Genomic DNA, 21,008 nt, shown 5'->3' with positions numbered 1-21,008 from the left:
TCCGTGGACTGTAACCCACCAGGCTTCTCCATCCATGGGCTCCTCCAGGCAAGAATACTGGAGTGGGTTGCCATTTCCTTCTCCAGGGGATCTTCCCAACCCAGGGATTGAACCCAGGTCTCCCACATTGCAGGCAGACGCTTTAACCTCTGAGCCACCAGGGAAGCCCGTCTGTAGCTATAAGCAAGCATAACGGCCTGTGTGGGGAACCCTGCCCCTCTGCCTGAATATTCAACTAAAGTGCCTTTGTTCAGTTCACAGGGAGACCTTCTGACCCTGCCCACCTGTGAATGACTGCCGGAAGGAAGAAATGAACACATCCCCACATCCCCTCCCCGAGGCCGGCCAAACCAGGAGATATTTTGCAAGACTTACGGCCATTTAACTTTACTTCCTCACCACCTACGTCCCCCCTCCTCTCTGTTCCATAAAAGAAACTGGCATCCAGACCCTGATAAGATGGTACTCTAGGACTCCACTCCTCTATCTTCTCGGATGCCCGGCTTTCCAAATAAAGTTGCTATTCTTTGCCTCGACACCTATCTCCCGATCGTTGGCCTGTCACACAGCGAGCAGACAGAGCTTGGATTCAGTAACACCATTCTTTGATAACTGACGGAGGCTGCTGTTAATTAAATGCTGTTACAGATGCCAGTGCTGTTTCCAAGAAGAAATGTTCAGATTTTTAGGAAAAACATAGGAAAAGCATTCAAAGCATAATCTTTCATCCTGATACTAAATCTTTTGAAAGAAAGTCATACCTAGTTCCATTAAAATAATCATTTCTTTTAATTCACTTTAATGTTTGTTTTTTTTTTAAAGGGGGAAAGACAACGTTTTTCTCATTTTCAAAGTCCATCAGTTTTCCACAGAACCCATTGTATTTTCTTGCCAAAAAATCCAAAGTTTCTCTTTTCTGGAAGAGAGGTAAGAAAATGCCATCTTTTACTTCCTGAAAGAAAAAAATTAAATAGGTCAAATATATAAAACTTTCATGGAAAAAGGAAACACTTCATTTAAGCCATTAAAGGAAAGTGTGTTGCAACTCCCCAATGGAACTGCATTCTCTGTAACAGGCAAGGTTTATCCACTGCTGAGAGAACCAGACATGGCTATCACACTGTTAGGAGAAGCACACTGCCTGAGACTGCCCACCCTGGCCAGGCACCACAGTAACCATTCGCATGGTTACTTTATGACAGGAGGTCCCAGTAAGGAACAGGAAACTAGTAAGCCACCACCGCCAACCAGAAGAGTCTCCAAAAGGAGACACCATGTATCTGACCACGTCCCAGAATCCTTCTCGCTGCCATCCATCTTGGCTGAGCAATGCATGCGCCACCAGGAAGGACTCTGTCAGAATGATTGGCCAAAGACAACCTGGAAATTAACCCAATCAAAGTAAAACCTGAGACTGTGAGCCACATGAAAGAGCGGTTCTCCTGGGTTCTCTTACCCTATCACTCTCCTCCCAGGCACATTTTCCAATAAAATCTTTTGCTTTGTCAGCTCATATGTCTCCTTGGACAATTTATTTCCAAGTGTTAGACAAGAGCCCACTCTCAGGCCCTGAAAGGGGTCCCCCTTCCCACAAGAACACCACTTTACAGAGACACCAAATGGAACGGAACCCTTAAACCTGAGCTGGTGTTCCTGTGCTCCTGTTTTCTAGAAACCAGAAAAAAAAAAAAAAAGCAGTTGGGAATATTCACATCTCCAGTAGACAGGCCTCTAGAAAGTCAAAGGACCATGAAACATCCAGATGCCATAAAAGACCTTTGAGTGCCAAGTCCTGGCCATAGGGATTCTCCATCCTCTTTAGAGGCTCATCACTCACAAAAGGGAGAAGGAAATGGCAACCCACTCCAGTGTTCTTGCCTGGAGAATCCCAGGGACAGAGGAGCCTGGTGGGCTGCCGTCTATGGGGTCGCACAGAGTCGGACAGGACTGAAGCAACTTAGCAGCAGCAGCACTCACAAAAGGGAAGGCATAGTCAACTCACTCCAGGTCAGAAATTAGGACAGCATCACTTTAGGTCCAACAGAACACTTCACAAATTGCTTCCAGAGAGGAGACAGGATCCTCCCAACCACCAGGGAGCTAGAGAACCACACGGCTACTTGTTCCCATCATACCTCTCTGCCCTACACCAAGCTGAAACTCCTTCCTGCCCCCAGCCATCCTTTCCCACAATCTTAGACCCATATCCCCATCCTGATTCCCATCTCGATTCCTGTTCCCATACCCCTTGGAACCACCTCTTACCCCAACCTCTCTTCCTATATTGGCTGAAATGGCCACTTTTGATGGCAGCACACCATGCCCTCTTTTCCTTCCACAAAGCCAAACGAAGAGCTTCCACCCTTGGGTGACACTTCCCTCTACCTCTAACAGTCCTTCTCGCCCATCAGTTGAAGACCTTGTTGCCTGGCTCATCTTCTTTGAGACACCAAGTCCAGCTGTCATTTTGAGCGACCTTAGAAGTCCCCAAGCACTCTGCCTAGTTGACTCCTTGACCTCATTCTGTACGCTTCTTCTCTGCATTACTGCTTTCCTCCCAAAGATCCATCCTGGACCTTCCCATCACCACTCAGAACTGCTCCACCTCTGGCCAGACCTCCAAACACCTCACTCCACCTCTTTTCATCCTCTATGAACTCCTTCCCCTTCAGACCTCTGTCGGAGCTTCACTGACTACACCAACGCCCCCATGTAACCTGATGCTCCAATCTGCTGGTCCCTCTGTTTCCCACTTCTCTTGAGTCCTTTGTCTCTCTCTCCTTCCTCCTCCATTTTCCACTGACCACTCATTGGCCAAGGATCTCAATTACCCTCTGCTCCATATACACTCACCCAGCCAAACCCCATCACCTCCTCTGTGCCCTTCTCCAGGACATTCAGCACCACGGAGAAAACCACATATTTGCTAAAGCTGATGGTGTAACAGGTTCATGGGTCTCTATTCTCAAGAGACCCTCAGAGCTGCCTGCTCAGTATTTCTCCTAGGCCCTTCAAAGGGTCTTTTCAAACCTCCTCCACCTTACACAAACCGTGGAACCCACCACTTCTGCCTTTTCCCTCTCCACCCTCAGAAAATGGCCTCAGTTCCTGCTTCGCAGAGGAATGAAGCAAGAATGCCTTCAATTTCCTCCTCCTCGCCCCACGCTCCTCTTCCTCCGTGCCCTTTTCCCTCCCTCCTAGCCTGCTCGGGACTCCGTCCACTCCTGACTTTCCAGGCATGGGCTCCTTTCTGTTACCTCTCCCTCAGGCCCTCAAACTGTTCTACCATCCTCCTCTCCATCATCACTTGAATCTGCCAACACTACCATCTTGGGAAAAAAACCCTGCAATCTGCTCTAATTATCATTCTCTTCTTCACAGCCAAGCTTCTAGAGACATCTCTGCCATCTTCGCTCCCCTCTGCTAACTCTGGCCTCCCTCCCCGCACCTCCGGCAAAACTCACACCAGCCCGGTCTTAGCTGCGAAACTCCACCAGCACATTTCAGACCGACCTCCCTTATTCCTCTCTCCACTTCTTAGTCCCACGCACGCTCCTGCTTGTCCTTGTATCTAGCTGACACATCTTTTTCCCCTGCCTCCATCCCTGCTTTTCAAACTGTAAGTCTTCAACCTTCAAGAAATCAACTCAGAGCAGAGTTTCTTAACCTTGGTGTTACTGACATTTTTGCAACATGGTTCTTTGTCGTGGGGGCCACCCTGTGCCTTAGAAGCTGTTTAGCAGCATCCCAAGTATCTACTCACCAGATGCCAATCGCACAGAGCAAACATGTCTCCAGACATCATCAAACCAGCATCACTCCCATTTGAGAACCACTGGCATAGAGTGGCAACCCAAGTTTTGTTTTGTTTTTAAGAAAATGAAATAAAATAGAAACTACTAGGATATATCTCCTAAGAAAAAATAAAGACCTTTCATTAAACATTGGTCTCTGCAACTTGTCTACATGTGTATATGTGGAGCAGAAAATATTTCTTTCTGTCAGTCAGAGTCAGAACACTTTAAACTGGGAATTCCCTGGTGGTCCTGTGGTTAGGACTCAGCACTTCCACTGCTGAGGGCCCAGGTTTCAATCCTGGTCTGAGAACTAAAGTCCCACAAGCTCTGCGGCACAGCCAAAAAATGAACACTTTAAATTCCACTGCTTTACATGTGGGTGCTCCCAAGGTTCTGTCCTGGGTTCCCACCCTTTTAAAATCACCCAGCAATGCAAAAAAGGTGAAGAGACACACAATGACCACTCAAGTACTCAGCACCTTTCAAGAAAACAAAGCATTACCGACCAGATCCGAGCAGGGAACCGCGAAGGCACCCCTCCCAGACTTCTGGAGGCAACCACAACTCCAATTTAACATTTTCCCCCCAATTTTGCTGTGCTTGGATATGAACCCTTAAGCAGTATATAATACATTCCTCAAGTTTAGAATGTTTTACACGCTCTTCTGCGACTTTTGCTCCCCTAACACCATGTCTGTGGGACTCACGCGTCCTGTTCTACACCATCATTCGTTCATTCTGTAGCTGGTAGGCCCGTGGGCTGCCTGCAGTTCATGTGCATAGAAAGAGTGTCACTGTTAGCCCTGGTGTGTGTGTGCTCTGTGCAAACGTGTGGCACGTCCATGGAATCTGTGCTCAGGAGCAGAATTATCACCCTTCTAGAGAGGACGTTCATTACAGTATCAAACAACTGTTTTTCTATGGAGGTTATAATAATAACGAACATCCTCTCCAGAAGGGCAGTAATTCTGCTCCTGAGCACAAATCCAAGTGGGTCTGTCACACGTTTGCACAGAGCACACACACACCATTTATCCATTTTCTATTAGATTGTCATCTTTGTCTTACCGATATTAAGCAGTTCTTTCATATACTCAGAAACCAAGCGCTGCGCCATTGGTGATATGCCATCGTATCGTCTCCCATCTTAGGCGGGTCTTTCTCCCACACCCAGTCACCCCCTCGACTCCCACGGCCTCTGTTACCGTCTCCATGGTGACCACTGTCTGCTCCTCCCCTGCTGGCCAGGCCGCTCTTCCAGCCTCCAGATTCACAGAGCCCATGGCCTCTTGGCCCTCTCTCCTGCTGCCAAGTATCTCAAACGTAACTGTCCCAAGTGAAACCTGCTGCCCACCCCCCCCACTCTGCCCCTCCTGCATTCCTTCACTGGCTCAGAGAAAACACTGTCATTCATTCCCACAGCCAGTGAGCCTTTCCTCTCTTGTCTCCATCTTGTTCACCACCTCCTCCTGTTTATTCCCCGTCCTCAGTACAGGGATTTTATTCACCGTGCTCCACCTCCAGGATTTATTTCTGGACACTTCCATCTCTCAGTTGGACCATACACCATAGCCTCCCTGTTGCCCTTCAACTCATATATATTCTTTAGAAGATAAGCAGACCTAGATATCCCACTGTTATTTAACCGAGACAAATAAAATTCCCCCAAAAAAGGACTTGCCTAAGAACATTTATAGCACCTTTATCAAAACCAGTAACTAAAAGCAACCCAAATGTCCAACTGAAGACTGGATGAACTAACTGTGGTTCATCCATACAATGGAATCAGCAGTAACTAACTTAGCAATGACTAATTCAGCAATGAACAGGAGCTTCTACTTACAAATGCAGTGAGGTGGATGACTTTCAAATTACGTTGACTGAAAAAATGTCAGACACAACAGAGCCTCTCCTGTGTGACATCATTTATGTGAACTCTAAGAAAGACATAACTGGAGATAAGAGTCGGAAAGTGGCCAGGGTAGGGGTTGGGGGGTGGAAAGTTGGGTGATTGAATGGGAAGGGACATGGAGGAACTCTCTGAAAGAATGGAGATGTTCCATATCTGGTTTGCGGTGGTGGTAACATGAGTGTATACAATTGTCAAAACTCATCAGCCAAACTGGCCAATGCCTAAAATCTGGCCATTTTACTGCACATAATTATATTACCTCATACACACACACACACACACACGTGTTTATTTATTTATAATTATGTGTGTCTCCAACTAGAGTAAGTTTGCTAAAATTAAAATCTGGAATTAAAATCGGAACTCCCTGGCAGTCCAGTGGTTAGGACACCATGCTTCAACTGCAGGGGGCATGGGTCTGCTACCTGGTCAGGAAACTAAGATCCTACAGGACCGCACAGAGTGGGAAAAGAAAATTAAAATCTGATCAAATTATTTCTCTGCTTATATTTTTTCTGAAAGTCCTGTGACCTTCAGAAGGTCGTACCTACCTCTCTCTTCAATATTCACTCTTAACCCTTCTTCCCTCACCCTCCCTTATGGGCTATGCTACGCTCACACTGACATTCTTAAATCTTCCCAAATGAATGATGTCCCCTTTCACCTCTGGCCTCCTCTGCTTTGCGCAACCCCACAACCCTTGATGTGGCTGACTCCTATTATCTTTCAAGACTCAATGTGGGGGACTTCCCTGGTAGTCCACTGATTAAGATTTTGCCTTCTAATGTAGGGGGTATGGATTCAATCCCTGGTTGAGGGCTAAGATCCCATGTGTGTTGTGACCAAAAAAAAAAAAAAAAAAACAAGAAGAAGAAGAACCAATACTGTAACAAATTCAATAAAGCCTTTAAAAGTGGTCCACAGCAAAAAAAAAAAAAAAAAAAATCTTTAAAAAAAGGACTCTGTGGATGCCATTTCCTCCAGGAAGTCCTCCCAATCGCTCAACATTAAATTAGACATCTTTCTTGGGCTCATATCACACCCTGTCCTTACTGATACCACAACCCCTTTGACTCTGAAATGTACTTGTCCATCTGCTTCCCCGGACATAAACTCCCTGAGGACAGAGCCTGAGAGCTAGTCACTGCTAGATGGGCCAAGAACTAGGAAGGCAAATCCTCAATGTTTGTTCAATGAGAAAGTGAAATACTCAAAGCATGTTTTTTCCTCAAGCTAAACATGGAGAGATGGAAACTTACAATATTAATACTGAAGGAGAAATAACTTCAAAACAAGAAATATATATATTTTATATTGAACACATCAATAACCACTTAGACACAGGAGGCTGTATTATATCAGGGTCTGCTGCAAACAAAACAGAAAAATAACACACACAGACCCAGCTAGCTCCTACTCTGAAAGCTAAGAGAAAAGGAAAATGAGAGTCATCTTGGGTAAATAAATAAATCTCAGGGAAGGCATACAGAAGATACAAGACTCTTTGATGAACAGAAAAGTGGTCACTTGTTCAGTTGACGTAAGGGAGATGAGCGTTCGTACAACAGACCTCTGTGATCTGTGTAAATTTCAACGGAAGCAGCAAAGAGCTGAACAATGATCTGGAAATGTAGCCAGAGTTCAAAAGCATCATGTCTAGACACTTCAAACTCCCCTGAGAGGGATCTGGCTGCTTGCCTGCTGAAGATCACGGCTGACCCCAACTGCTTACTTTCCATAAGTAGCGTTTTTAGATGGATGGCTAAGAAGTCACCTTTAGGAGAAGCAGCCTCCGCCACCCACCTTCTCTAGTGTCTCGGCAGGGTGCCGCCTCCCCTTCACAAGGGAGAGAAAATGCACTCATGTGAAGTTGCAAGTGAAATGAATTCCTTAAATATCAGGAAGCAGAGAATATAAGTAAAGCTCTTCCTTCAGCACTTCTTGCTGCCAAATAAATTTCTGAAGCAAAAATGCACTGGCTGTATTTCTTCAAGGGCTGTCTGATCTGCCAGAATACTTTTGAATATTCCAGAACTGTTATGGGCTGCCAGTTATCACCAAACCTTTCCTTTCTTCTTTCTCCTCCCTGGCAAAAACTAAATATACGGCCCTTTATAAATCTCTTAAACCCTCCTAGATGCGGCTTGAACTCCCTGCTCCGTTATCTAGACCCGAGCCTGGCACCCGAAACCTTCAAAACAACGCGTTTGCTGCACAGGGATATTTGTGGCGGCAAAGTGGAACACAAAAATGGAAATAAATGAATCATGACTGTCAATCAAAGTACATGCAGGGTCCAATCAGCCGACAGTTTTGTCTTTTCTGAATATTTCTATTGTGATGAGATGGTTAGATAGCATCACCGATTCCAAGGACATGAATCTGAGCAAACTCCAGGAGATAGCGAAGGACAGGGAAGCCTGGTGTGCTGCAGTCCATGGGGTCTCAAGGAGTCAGACGCTACTTAGCAGTTTATATTATAAAATTTTCTATATAACAGTTTGTAGGTGTATAATTATATGGCATTAGTTATGTTCAAAATCTTGTGTAATCATCACTATTATCTATTCCCAAAACTCTTCTGTTTTCAGTCTTTCGGCTGTGCTTCAGGGCACACAGGATCTTAGTTCCCCAACCAGGAATAGAACCTATGCCCCCTTCACTGTCAGCGGAGTCTTAACCACAGGACCACCAGGAAAATCCTCCAAAATTTTATCACCCCAAACAGAAACTCTGTACCCATTTATCAATAACTCCCCATCCCCATTCCCAAGCCCCTGGTGAGCTCTGTCTCTAGGAATTTCATTTAAGTGGAATCCTATACCATTTGTCCTTTCATGACTGGCTTACCTGACTTAGCACAATGCATTCAAGCTTCATCCACATTGCCGTGTGCATCAGAACCATACCAGCCTGTGATGAATCATGGTCCATTACATGGAGGGACCACATTTTGCTCAGCCAATCATCGGCTGGACACTTGGGCTGTTTCTACTTTTTGGCTCTTGTGACTAGTGCTGCAGTGAACACTATCACACAAGTGTCTGTTCAAGTGCCTACTGTCAATTCTCTCGGGTATACACCGCGGAGTGGAACTGCTGGGTCACACAACAGATAGTTTTTTAATAGTTTAAAAGGAAAAAATTAATTTTTTCCTGATTATAAAAGCAATAGGCATTCATTGAGGAAACTCTAAAGAATAATTATACCACCCAAAGAAAACCACTGATAACGTTTTGGAATATGCCATTAAAATCTTACTGTCTAGTTATACACATACAGAGTCAGACACAGATGGATATTTTCACTGACACCAGCTTTTTCCCACTTGACATTATTTTAGGAGCATGAACTCTGCTGTCATTAAAAATTTCTGAAGAAACATCATTTAATATCTGAATAGCATTTCATCAGGTAGAGCATAACTTTCTTAACTATTCCCCTATTTAGGCTATTCCCCATTGTTCATGGTTATAAATAACATCAATGAACATCTCCATGCATTATTAGTATTCTGGTGGACTTCTCTGATTGCCATCATATGATAGAATCACTGGGTCAAACAACATGAACACTCTTAAGGTTGATAAAGACTGTACATCTGGGACTTCCCTCATGGTCCAGTGGCAGACACTCCCAACCAATGCAGGGCACCCGGGTTCAATCCCTGGTCAGGGAACTAAACTAGATCCCACATGCTGCAACTAAGAATTCATATGCCACAACTAAAGATCTCACAGGTTGCAATGAAGATCAAAGATCCTGCATGCTAAGGATCTTTGGCAACGAAGGCCCAGCACAATCAAATGAACAAATGAATATTTTTTAAAAAAAGACTGTACATCTTTCTTCCATCAGTGTCATATCAATCTGCAATCCCACCAGGAATGCTAAATGTCATGTTTTAATGTAAAAAGAACAAATTATTAAAATTAAAAATTGTAATAAAATATTATCAAAATTAAAAGTGAACAGGAGAATAGAACTGTTTTTACACCGTGTGTGATAACAACTTTCTTTTCAAGAATGCAGACGCAGTGGGGAAGGAGACAGTGAGACAGCCTGAGCGAGCAGCACTGAAGCAGGCACATCACCATGTGTGAAACAGATAGCTAGTGGGAAGCTGCTGCATAACACAGGGAGCTCAACCTGGTGATCTGTGAAAACCTGAGGGGCGGGGCTGGAGGGAGGTTCCAGAGGGAAGGGACATAATGCACCTGTGGCTGATTCATACTGCTGTACAGCGGAAACCAGCACAACACTGTAAAGCAACTACCCTCCAATTACAATAAAGTTTAAAAAAAGAATGTGATCAGACTAGATGATCTGAGAGGTTAGCTTCTACCAAAATAAGTTTCCAAATGGAAAGCCCTATTCTCAATGAACAGACCTGCTAAAGCACTAATATACTCACACAAGACACGTGGACAGAAAGATCTGTATAAAACCACCCTCTTCCTTATAGTGGGCCTCACTTCCCGATGTTCCCCTGTCATTTTCACCCAACCCTGGATAGATTTAAAGGCAACTCTAATGCCTACAACATATTTACCTAGAAAAATCCAGAGTTTGGGCTTTAGTAGAAAGGGCAAGTCCACCCTCCACCACTTTACCAAGAAACACATCAAGAAACCAAACGGTGATTTTAAAATAAATCCCATGAGTGACACCCACTTGTCACTTAGAGACAAGCCCCATCCCGGCCAGGGTGGGGGCTTCACGGGAACAGGGAACAAGACACACCCACAAAGCGGACTTGGGAGTCACTACGCAGAAGGTAATTCCCTAAACTTCCCTTCCACATCAGCCAGTGAGGGGTCAAAACCCCACCAGGGACTTAGGTCTATGCTACGGTCCCACTGGCAGCACCAGTGACCAGGGGGCCCAGAGTCCCCACAGACACGCTCTGGGGACCATGCAGACCAGCGTTTCCAATGACACTCAGCAGGAGACACAGAATCTGGTACCCAAGTCCACTAGTCCACTTGGTTTTGGCCAGAAAACGGCGTTTTATTTTGGGTTTTTTGTCCTCTTTCGGTTTGTTTTTGAATTTTGAACCAGATGCCTATCTTTAAAAAATAAGAGCTTCTCACAAAAATCCACACCTGGTTCCTCTTAAAATACCCGAGGTTGTCAACCTTAGGCCCACACTGAAGCTGTGGCAGCGAGAGGCCAGAACTGAGCCTGTCCAATGTGGGGTGTGGATCCACAGCCCATCTTCCTGACCACTCAGGACCCCAAAGCTGCCACCCTTGACCTGGAGCTGGAGGGCCTAAGCTCTGCAAAACGTTTGCTCTCATGACCCTTGTCTGATGGGAATAATGTGTTATCATACATGGTTATTTTTCAAAAGTCTGCGGACCCCAAGGCAACTAATAAAATCCAAATTACCGAAATGCATAACTGAATTCAGACTACCTTGTGCTGTGAGGTATCTCCTGAAACAGCAGACACTATCAAGTATTAAGTAGGGAGGAGGAACTCAAAATTTTTATTTTACTAACAACAAAAACGATTAGAAACCACTCAATTAAAAAGTTTGGAGGACATCCCTGGTAGTTGAGTGGATGAGAATCCGCCTGCCAATACAGGGGACACAGGTTCGATCCCTGGTCCAGGAAAATCCCACATGTCATAGGGCAACAAGCCCGTACGCCTCAACAAGAGAAGCTACCACAGTAAGAAACCCACACACCTTAATGAAGACCTAGCACAGTCAAAGGGAAATGATTTTTTTACATCAACTATACTTGAATAAATTTATTTTTACTTGAAGTAGAGTTGATTTAGTGTTGTGCCAATCGCTACTATACAGCAGTGACTCAGTTATACACATACATTCTTTTTAATTCAAACTAAAATTTAAAAAAAATTTTTTTTTTTTTTTTACTTCCTGCCTCCTGTGTACAGAATATGGGGCTTCCTATCATGGACACAATAATAAGTAAGACATGGCTTCAGCATCACGGGCAGATGGACAGACCTGCCATGTGAAAAGTACCACCACAGAGGGGCAAGGTGGTAACAGCTCCTGCCTGTGTGTAGCACATGAGCCCTTATCAAAGGACAGAGCTCCTGGGACGTCCCTGGTGGTCCACGGTTGGGATTCCATGCCTCTACTGCCAAGGGCACAGGTTTGATCCGTAGTCAGGGAACTAAGATCCCACAAGCTATGCAGCACAGCCAAAAAAAAACCACACAGCACCTGCCAGGCTGGCGGGGTTGGGGGGGTCAGGCAGGAAGCGAGATGGGGCGTGGGACACTGGGGCTGAGTATTGAGTACCACTGTACTACAGCACGCATTTGACTGGAGATCATGGAAAGTTGCTAAGAGCTTTAAGGATTCCATTGGCTTTGGGATGGTCCCCATGGAGACGGTGCTGAAGAATACAAGCTTGGGTTCAGGGAGGCCAGTAAAAGGATGACCATGAGTGTCCAGGCCAGAGTGAGGAGCATCTAAACCAAGGTAAAGGGCAGCAAGAACAGGGTAGAGAGGCAGCGAGGGCTCAGGTGGCTGTTTAAGTATTAGACAGAGAACGAGACAGAGTCACAAAATTTCTGGCTTTAGCAATTCAGCAGATGTCATAGACGTGAAGCCAAGACAAGAAATATGAGTGCAATGATTAAGGAGTGAGGGTGAACGGGGCTTGGAGCTAGGAGGATGGTGGAAGTCTAAAGATGGGCAAGACATGAAATCAGCCCTGCGAACAACCTCATGGGGCAGAAGATACTCCAATGTAAACACTGCACGGACGGAGCCGAGTGTGATGGCCAGAGAGGAGAGACAGACAAGTCTGTCTTGGGTCGTGCTTCCTAGAAGAAGAGCCTGATGTGGCAATTCTTGCACCAGTGGGTGCTGGAGAAAGATCTCTGAAGAGAAACTTGTAGCAAAGTGAGGGAAGTTGCATAGACAGGAAAAGCTGAGAGCTGAGAGCAGGCCAGCTGCGGTCTGACCTGGCAGGGAGCTCCAGAGTTAACTGGACTATAGACTTTGTGCTGCCCGGACACTAGGGCTGGGTTTTATACCCCAATCACTGCCATCAGTCACTGATGTCAACCACTCAGTACAGGGCACCCCAAGGTAGGGAATGAAATGTTTCCTTCCAGTCATCTGCAGGGTACAGAGCTGCTCTCCAGCAAGGCAGAATCTTCCAGTGAAGGATCCAGGCATGAGGTGTTAGCAACTAGCCCTGCTGCAGCCAAGCGTGGGGCACAAAGGGCCAGGAGAGGGGATCCAGGCAGGGTACCAACAACATCTGCTACAGAAGCCCATGAGAACACCGCCAAGGGAGGAGAAGAGAGAAAGTTCCTTCGTGATCATGAATCTTTCCACCTCCCTGGAAACTGGCGGGAGGTTAACAAATTTACCTCCACAAGGTGCTTGAGCACCTGTGAAAAGCCTCGAGCATGCAGTGCAACTTTGCAACCCAGGCTGAATGCTGATCTCCCAGGCACTGGGGTGTCTGTTCCCTGGTACAAACAGCAGCCCGTGGTTCCACCTGCCTTCTGCCCAGGAGCCCTCCAGCCTCAGAGTGGATTTCCCTGACCACACCCGAGCAATAAAAGGGCAGCCATCCTCAGCCATATAACTGACAACATTCCTCCAATTTTTATGGTGCTTTTTATGCTCACCTTATAAAGTTTCATGTTTTACTTTCCAGATTTCATTGTGTGCACTCAATGTGTCCCAGGAGTATGGCCAAGCAGTTTTAATCTTCCAAGAAGTACTTCTCTGCTTCTCCTTTCCACTACAGCACAGCTGAGAAATTGGAAAAGGCCCCCAAAGCAAGATTTCTGGGCAACCTGAACAATTTGCTCCAAGATATTCAAGCAGGAATGAACTTCAGGAGAGCTTCCAGCACCCTGGCGGAAGCCCCAGCCCCTGTCTTCATGTATTTAGAGGGTACATCTCTGGCAATACAAAGCTGAACAAGCATATTCCAAAGGAATGAGATGAACCTTATAAGAAAAGACTATCTGATTACCCAAGGGCGGAGGTAGAAGGTACTCTGTAAGATGCCAGAGAAATTCTGAATCACCAACCACATCCAAAAGGAAATAGATGCTCAAATCAACTAATTCATTAATTGTGATTGACCCTTTTTTTTTTATTGGAGGCAAATTACTTTACATTAATATATTGGTTGGTTTTTCCATACTTTGACACGAATCCGCCCCAGGTGTACATGTGTTCCCCTCTTGAACCCCCCCTCCCACCTCCCTCTTCCCCATATCCTCCCTCCAGGTCATCCCCGTGCACCAGCCCCAAGCATCCTGTATCATGCGTCGAACCTGGACTGGTGATTCATTTCACATATGATAATATACATGCTACAACGCCATTCTCCCAAATCATCCCACCCTCACCCTCTCCCACAGAGTCCCAAAGACTGTCCTATACACCTATGTCTCTTTTGCTGTCTAGTATACAGGGTTAAGGTTACCATCTTTGTAAATTCCATATATATGCTTTAGTATACTGTATTGATATTTTTCTTTCAGGCTGACTTCACTCTGTCTAATAGGCTCCAATTTCATGACTGACCCTTTGATTAAACCCACAGATCAAGTTACTGATAATACTAGGTCAGAGTTTGTGGAGGACAGGTTGGTTTCTTAACCAACACAAATCTGCCTCAATTGTCTTTCCTAAAATATACACATCAATGATTTCATGAAGAAATGCACTCATCAACAGAAAAACCAGGTGACTGAAGGTTACAATAGCAATAACCTGCCCTTACAGAACACCGTGCATGTGCCCAGAACTGTGTGAGGAGCTAGAGTGTTTATATTCCTCTTCATGCTTGGGAAAACAGTGCAAGAAACATTAAAGGATATTGAATCCCTACCTCACACCACACATACAAAAGTCCAGAAAGATTGAGGACTTAATTCAGAAAGGTAAACATCTGGAACTTTCAGCAGAAAATAAAGAATATCCTCCTAAGGGGAACCCTCTTACACTATTAGTGTCGAGGTTCCTCAAAAAACTAAACACAGAGGTTCTGGATGATCCAACAATCCCACTCCTGGGCATATATCCAGACAAAATTATAATTCAAAAAGATACATGCACCCCTATGTTCACAGAAGCACTATTTACAGCAGCCAAGACATGGAAGCAACCTAAATGTCCATCAACAGATGAATGGATAAATATACACAATGGAATACCACTCAGTCACCAAAAAAGAAATAATGCCATTTGCCACTACGCAGATGGACCTAGAGATGATCACACAAAGCAAAGTAAGTCAGACAAGCGACAAGAGACAAATGCCATATGATATCACTTATATGTGTAATCTAAAATGTGATGCATATTTAAAATGAACTTATATATGAAAGACTCATAGACCCAGAGAACGGACTTGTGGAGGGGGTGCAGGGGAGGGTTGGATTGAGAATTTGGGATTAGCAGGTGCAAACTATTATATGTAGGATGGATAAACAACAAAGTCCTACTGTATAGCACAGGGAATTATATTCAATATCCTACAATAAACTGTAACAGAAAGGAATATGAAAAAGAATATTTACATAACTAAGTCATCCTGCTGTACAGCAGAAATTAACACAACATTATAAATCAACTATACTCCAGTCTTTTTAAAGAGTGTATTTTTAACCAGGAAAGAAAATTCAGAAATCCTGTCACAGTAAAATTAAGAACCTTTTGACCTGAGGTTGCATCTCTGGATTGACTGGGTTTAGACTAGAGTTGGGAGCTACTCTTAGGGAAAAATCTGAGTTGTCAGTTGTGCTGTGGGTGGAAGCAGTGATCTGAGAATCAGCAGTTTTTAAAAAGTAGGTCTCTGCAGGAAATTCTACTTAGGTTTGTTTGTGTTTGCATCCCAGGCGTCTGAGATGAGCCTGCCAGAAGTAATGGCTGTTTCTGTCAGTGAAGGGAGCAGCTGTCAGCATGGGGAAGCATAATAAAGATAATACAAATATAGTAAGAATTTGTTTCCCAAATGCATCACAAATAAAGTTAAAAGACAAGCTACCAATTAAGAAAAGATATCTGTAGCACATACATTCAACAAAGGATAAGTATTTAGAATATATAAAGAACTCATAAACTGGACTTCCCTGGTAGTCCAGAGGCTAAGACTTCATGCTCCCAAGGCAGGGGCCCAGGTTCAATCCCAGGTCAGGGATTCCACATACCACAACTAAGACCTGGCACAGTCAAATAAATAAATTAAAAAAAAAAACAGAAGTCATAAACCAGTGTGTAAAACCTACTAGATAACTGAGCAAAAAGACACAATTTCTGAGCTGGAATTTCACAAAAGAGGGGAAAAAAAGATTCTTGAACAAATGAAAAGCTTCTCTCTTTCTGGGAATCATATATACACAAATTAAAACATCAAGAAGCTACTATTTACATCCAGTAGCTTAGCAAAATTAAGAAGTCTAATCACAGACATAAAAAACAAATGCATGGTTACCAAACAGGAAAGGGAGAGGGAGTGGGGCATAAATCAGGAGTTTGGAATTGACATATACAACTACTACATGTAAAATAGATACATAAAAAGGTCCTACTGTATAGTACAGGGAACTATGCTCAATATTCTAAAACAACCTATAATGAAAAAGAATCTGAAAAAGTATATACATATATGTGTATATATAACCGAATCACTGTGCTATGCATCCAACATTAAAACAGCACTGTCAATTTTTTAAAAAGACAAGAAAAAATAATCACCTATTCATTCTATGATGGTATAAAACTGCAAAGTGGAAACAAACAGTAAATAAATGATTTTTTGGATTATATGCAGTATTACCAATCTCATTTTACTGATGAGGAAACTGAGGTTTAGAAAGGTAGGATAACTTCCAAGCAAGCAGGTAAATGAAAGTAACAAAGCTGGGCTTTTAATTAATGCCCAGACTTTTAACACTATGCTAGACTACAAGGTTTCCACCAGGAAATAAAAAATTACAGACAATTCATAAGACTCAACTCTTCTTACAGAACACCTGTGCCTTCCAGGAGTGGTGGGACATAAGCAGCATTTGTTCAGGATTTCTCAGTTCTAAAGTCACAGTTTCGGGGCTTTTTTTTAACATCTTCTTAACATGTGGTTATACTGAACAAAATCTTTTTTAAAAAATAGCAGAAAAAACATCCTTTCAAATTCAAGGAAATCTGCAATTTAAAGAACACCTATGATGAAGTATCTTCATTTAGTTTTTCAAACGCAGAGAGGAGCCTGGTACAGGTGAGAAGCCATGCCATAGCGTACTGATGGTTGGGCTGAGAACTCATTTTATGAAAAAGGTGATAAAGTGGTCCTGGGTCGTCTCTCCTGGCTGGCTCTCAGCTTTTGAGCTCTCTCTCACACCTCCGCACTCTAAGCAGATGTGTTCCCTCCAGAAAGAATTCTTTGCCTACCACATCCAGAGCTGGTGCCCCTTCACCATGCTCCCTCTGTGCCCCAGGACGCCACGCCACGTCCAGGGTCTCCTTCCCAGTCCACTGCTCCCCAAGGGAGGGACCCACCAAACATCTCCAAGTCACATGTGGCAGATGGTGAACAATGAATAAACAAACAACCATCCTGCCATGACACCCATCCACATAGAGGGAGGGTGGTAATGGGAAGAATGTGGCCACTACAGTCAGACTGCCCCCTGCTCCAATGTCCATTTTGAGATCAGCTGGCTCAGCTCAAATAAGAAGATCTTACTAAAACCTGCCTGCCTTTGGTGATTATTAGGATTAGCAGTGATAATGTATGTGAAAATGGGTCCCCATGTCATTTTAAGCTGCGGCTTCCCATTTAACAATGGGGGTGGGGAGTAGGGGGCTTCCCCAATGGCGCAGCAGGTAAAGAATCCACCTGCAATGCAGGAGATGCAGGTTTGGTCCCTGGGTCGGGAAGATCCTCTGGAGGAAACGGCAGCCCACTCCAGTATTCTTGCCTGGAGAATCCTATGGACAGAGGAGCCTGGCGGGCTACAGTCCAGGGGGTTGCGGAGAGTAGGACACAACTGAGTGACTCAGCACGAGCACGTGGTGGTGGGGCTGGGGTCACATCCTGCTTCAACTGGTCCAGGACAGGAAGGGTTTGGTAATGTCTTACCTAACACGTCTCCTGTGTAGGCAGGTTCCAGAACCCCTGTGGAGGACAAAATGAGGCAGGTGCCAGTATGTACCCTTGCTATATCCAAAACTCATCACATCACTTAATAACCTGGCCCCAGAGAGTGGGCACTGGCTCCTTATCATCAAGTCACACCAAGCTTTCCCCCACCCTCTTCCTTCTGCCCCTCAGACATCTCAATGACCTTGAAGAAAGATCTGCCTGAACTTTCAGATAAGTCACTATATGTAAATACGCAAACGTGTGTGTGTGTGTGTGTGACAGAGACAGAGAGATGAAGGAGAAGAAAGGAGGAAGGAAGGATGGAAGGGAGAGACTGAGCAAAAACTTAGGGACAGGAAGCAAGAAAGTGACTCCTTTTTCCATCAGAGAATTTAGCAACTGCAGGTTCTGGTTAGTTCATTAGCAGAAAAGCTGAACAGGAACTTGTTTTCAGCTCCAGCTGTTGCACCCAACTGGTCTTATATTTCTAGCACGTACTCAGCATAACAAAATCCTCAACAACAAAAATCATTCAGATTTTTTAGGGGGCAGTGTGGCATGTGGGATCTTAAGTTTCTTGACCAGGGATCAAACCCACGCCGCCTGCTTTGGAAGCATGGCGTCTTAACTGCTGAATCGCCAGGGAAGTCTCGTCCTTCTTTTAAGCCTAAGACTTAAATGTCAAAGGTGCCCATCCTCCAGCCCTCGCACTCCTCCTGCACATTAACCCCCACTGACAGTAGTCTCAAGATTAGAGGGAAATGGATCAGAGAGAGGACGCCCTGGCCAAGATCCTGAGACTCTTAAGAGAGTGGGCCCAAAGGCCTCTGAGCCCCTTTAACTCTAACTGGCTACAAAGAGCCATTGTGCATTGATGCCATCTGGCTGGAAATGAGAAATAAGAAAGCACCTCCAAATTCCACGAGGAAGGCTCATCATTGCTTTGCAGCAATGATTTTAAAGCTGCTGACTCAACAATGAGACGCAATCAGTGCCCAATAAGACACAACTACACAGACGAGCCCCAACATGTTATGCTGATCCCAGGAAGCCAGGCAGTAGCGAGTACCCACTGTCTGGTTCCATTTATATGAAATATTATTAAACTAGGCAAAACTCATCTCCAGTGGGAGAAAACAGAATGGTGGCTGCCTATGATGGGAGGGGCAGGGGCACCAGAACTTTCTGGGCAGGTGGTGACGTTCTGTACCTTGAGGGCTTTGAGTAACAGGTGTGTGCCGCTATCAAAACTCAGCAAATACACACTTAGGATTCATGCATTTCACTGTGAGATTTTACAACAAGAAAAAAAAGACAGCAAACAAAGATCATTAATGATATTTGTTCATGATAGGCATGTTACAATATTTACAGGGCAGTGTACTGACATTGGAAATTTAGTCCAGTTCAGTTCGTACAAATAGATAAAAAGGGGACTTCCTTTGTGGTTCAGTGTTTAGGACTCTGTGCTTTCACTGCCAGGGCCCAGGTTCAATCCTTGGTCAGGGAACAAAGATCTTGCAAGCGGCACATCACAGTGGGAAAAAAAAAGAAAAAGAAGATGGATTGATGAATGGATACACGAGAAGCTATGTGCTAAAGCAGGTATGATCAAATGTTCCTTGTAGGGACTTCCCTCACAGTCCAGTGGTTAAGACCTCCTTTTCCAGTGCAAGGGATGGGGGTTTGATCCCTGCTCAGAGAGCTAAGATCCCACATGTCTTGAAGCCATAAAACCAGAACACAAAACAGAAGCAATATTGTAACAAATTCAGTAAAGGCTTTAAAAATGGTCCACATCAAAAAAAAAAAATCTCTGAAGAAAACTAAAATTTTAAAAATGCTCATTATAGAATCCAAATGATCACTATATGTGTTCCCTGTACAACTCTATCAACTTTCCTATATGTTTGAAATTTTTCATAATAAAATGTTCAGGGAGCAAGGGAAAAGTTAGACATACAGGGGGTGAAAAAGGTAAGCTAAGGCTAAGAAAAAGCACAGAAGCTACTGTACTTACTGGGGTTTAAGGCAGCTGTGAGCTGCTCAGACAAATGAAAAAGAGAAACAGGGCAATGCTAAGCACAAGAGCAGTCATTCACTGGGCAACCACCATACATTAGAAGTGTGTGTTAGTCTGCAGATTTTGCCATCACCATCTTCCTGCAAGGTAAGCATATTATCATTTTATAGAAGAGCAGATTGAAACTCAGAGTGGAGTAATAACATACCTGTGGTCATGAGGCTGGAAGCTGGCACTGGCTCTGCCAGCCTCAAAACTCCAAGGCTACAGAGGAAAAAGCAACATGAACTTAGCATTTCTTCCCTCTTTCCAAGTTCAGGACTGTACCAAGGGCACAGGTGTGGCCAATGGCCGCTCATATCCAGCAGTGTCACCTGCCACACAGTGGGTAACAGCACTGACAGTTTCCCTGAATTCCAGTCACTGAATTCTCCCAACAGTCCCCATGAGCCTCCTACACTCAATCCTCCTTCTGTTCTTTGCACTGTGTGAATCTACCCACCAGAAGTTTAGCCATTACCTCTGTGCATACACCCTAGGTCATAAATATTGCAAAGTTCAGCACCATCCAACAGTTTTGCAGCCCACCCACCTTCCTACTCTGCAGAGGTTAGAAAGTTAGACACTCCCTTCACGGACTCCCTTGCAGCTAGATTCTTCCAAGGAAACATACTCATGCAGGATTTTTTTTGGGGGGCGGGGCGTGGGGCAGGCAGGAATGTGGATCATTTTAAAAGTCTTTATTGAATTTTGTTACAATATTGCTTCTGTTCTTTTTTATGTTTTTATTTTTTGGTCACAAAGCATGTAGGGTCTTAACTCTATGACCAGGGATCAAACCTGCACTCCCTGCATTAGAATGTGAAGTCTCAGCCACTGGATAGCCATACAAGATTTAAAAGGCAGAGGGGAATGACAGGAGACAGCAGCTACAGGTTAGGTCAGGACTTCCTGGAAGACAGTGGGAGGGGTGTCTGATGCCTTAGAGCAGCTGTGCAGAGGGTTTAGTGTTCTGTCCAGTGTCACAGGTACTGGGGCAGAAGTTAGAATCATGTTATGGTTGCAATCTGAACCTAAGCTATGTCATTGCTGAACATGAAGCATTGAAGCCTGGTTCTCCCAGAGATACTTTAAAACTGTCCAATAAATCACCTATTGCTTACATGGCT

General features: G+C 44.5%; 1 protein-coding gene and 1 pseudogene across 2 annotated transcripts in view; one reads left to right on the top strand and one right to left on the bottom strand.

Moving 5' to 3' along the window:
* The window catches only part of OSBPL10 (oxysterol binding protein like 10), a 342,561-nt gene that overhangs the window by 287,779 nt on the left and 33,774 nt on the right, over nt 1-21,008 (bottom strand). The gene's annotated exons all lie outside the window — the stretch shown is intronic.
* Nucleotides 1-21,008, top strand: part of LOC148774070 (small ribosomal subunit protein uS8 pseudogene) — a 56,246-nt pseudogene that overhangs the window by 5,473 nt on the left and 29,765 nt on the right.

The sequence above is a fragment of the Moschus berezovskii genome, chromosome 24 (assembly GCF_049115385.1).
Source record: "Moschus berezovskii isolate FMDL1 chromosome 24, NW_MosBer_1.0, whole genome shotgun sequence".
Classification (NCBI taxonomy): Eukaryota; Metazoa; Chordata; class Mammalia; order Artiodactyla; family Moschidae; genus Moschus; species Moschus berezovskii.
The sequence above is the reverse complement of the archived record's forward strand: the minus strand, read 5'-3'. Positions and strand labels throughout refer to the sequence as shown.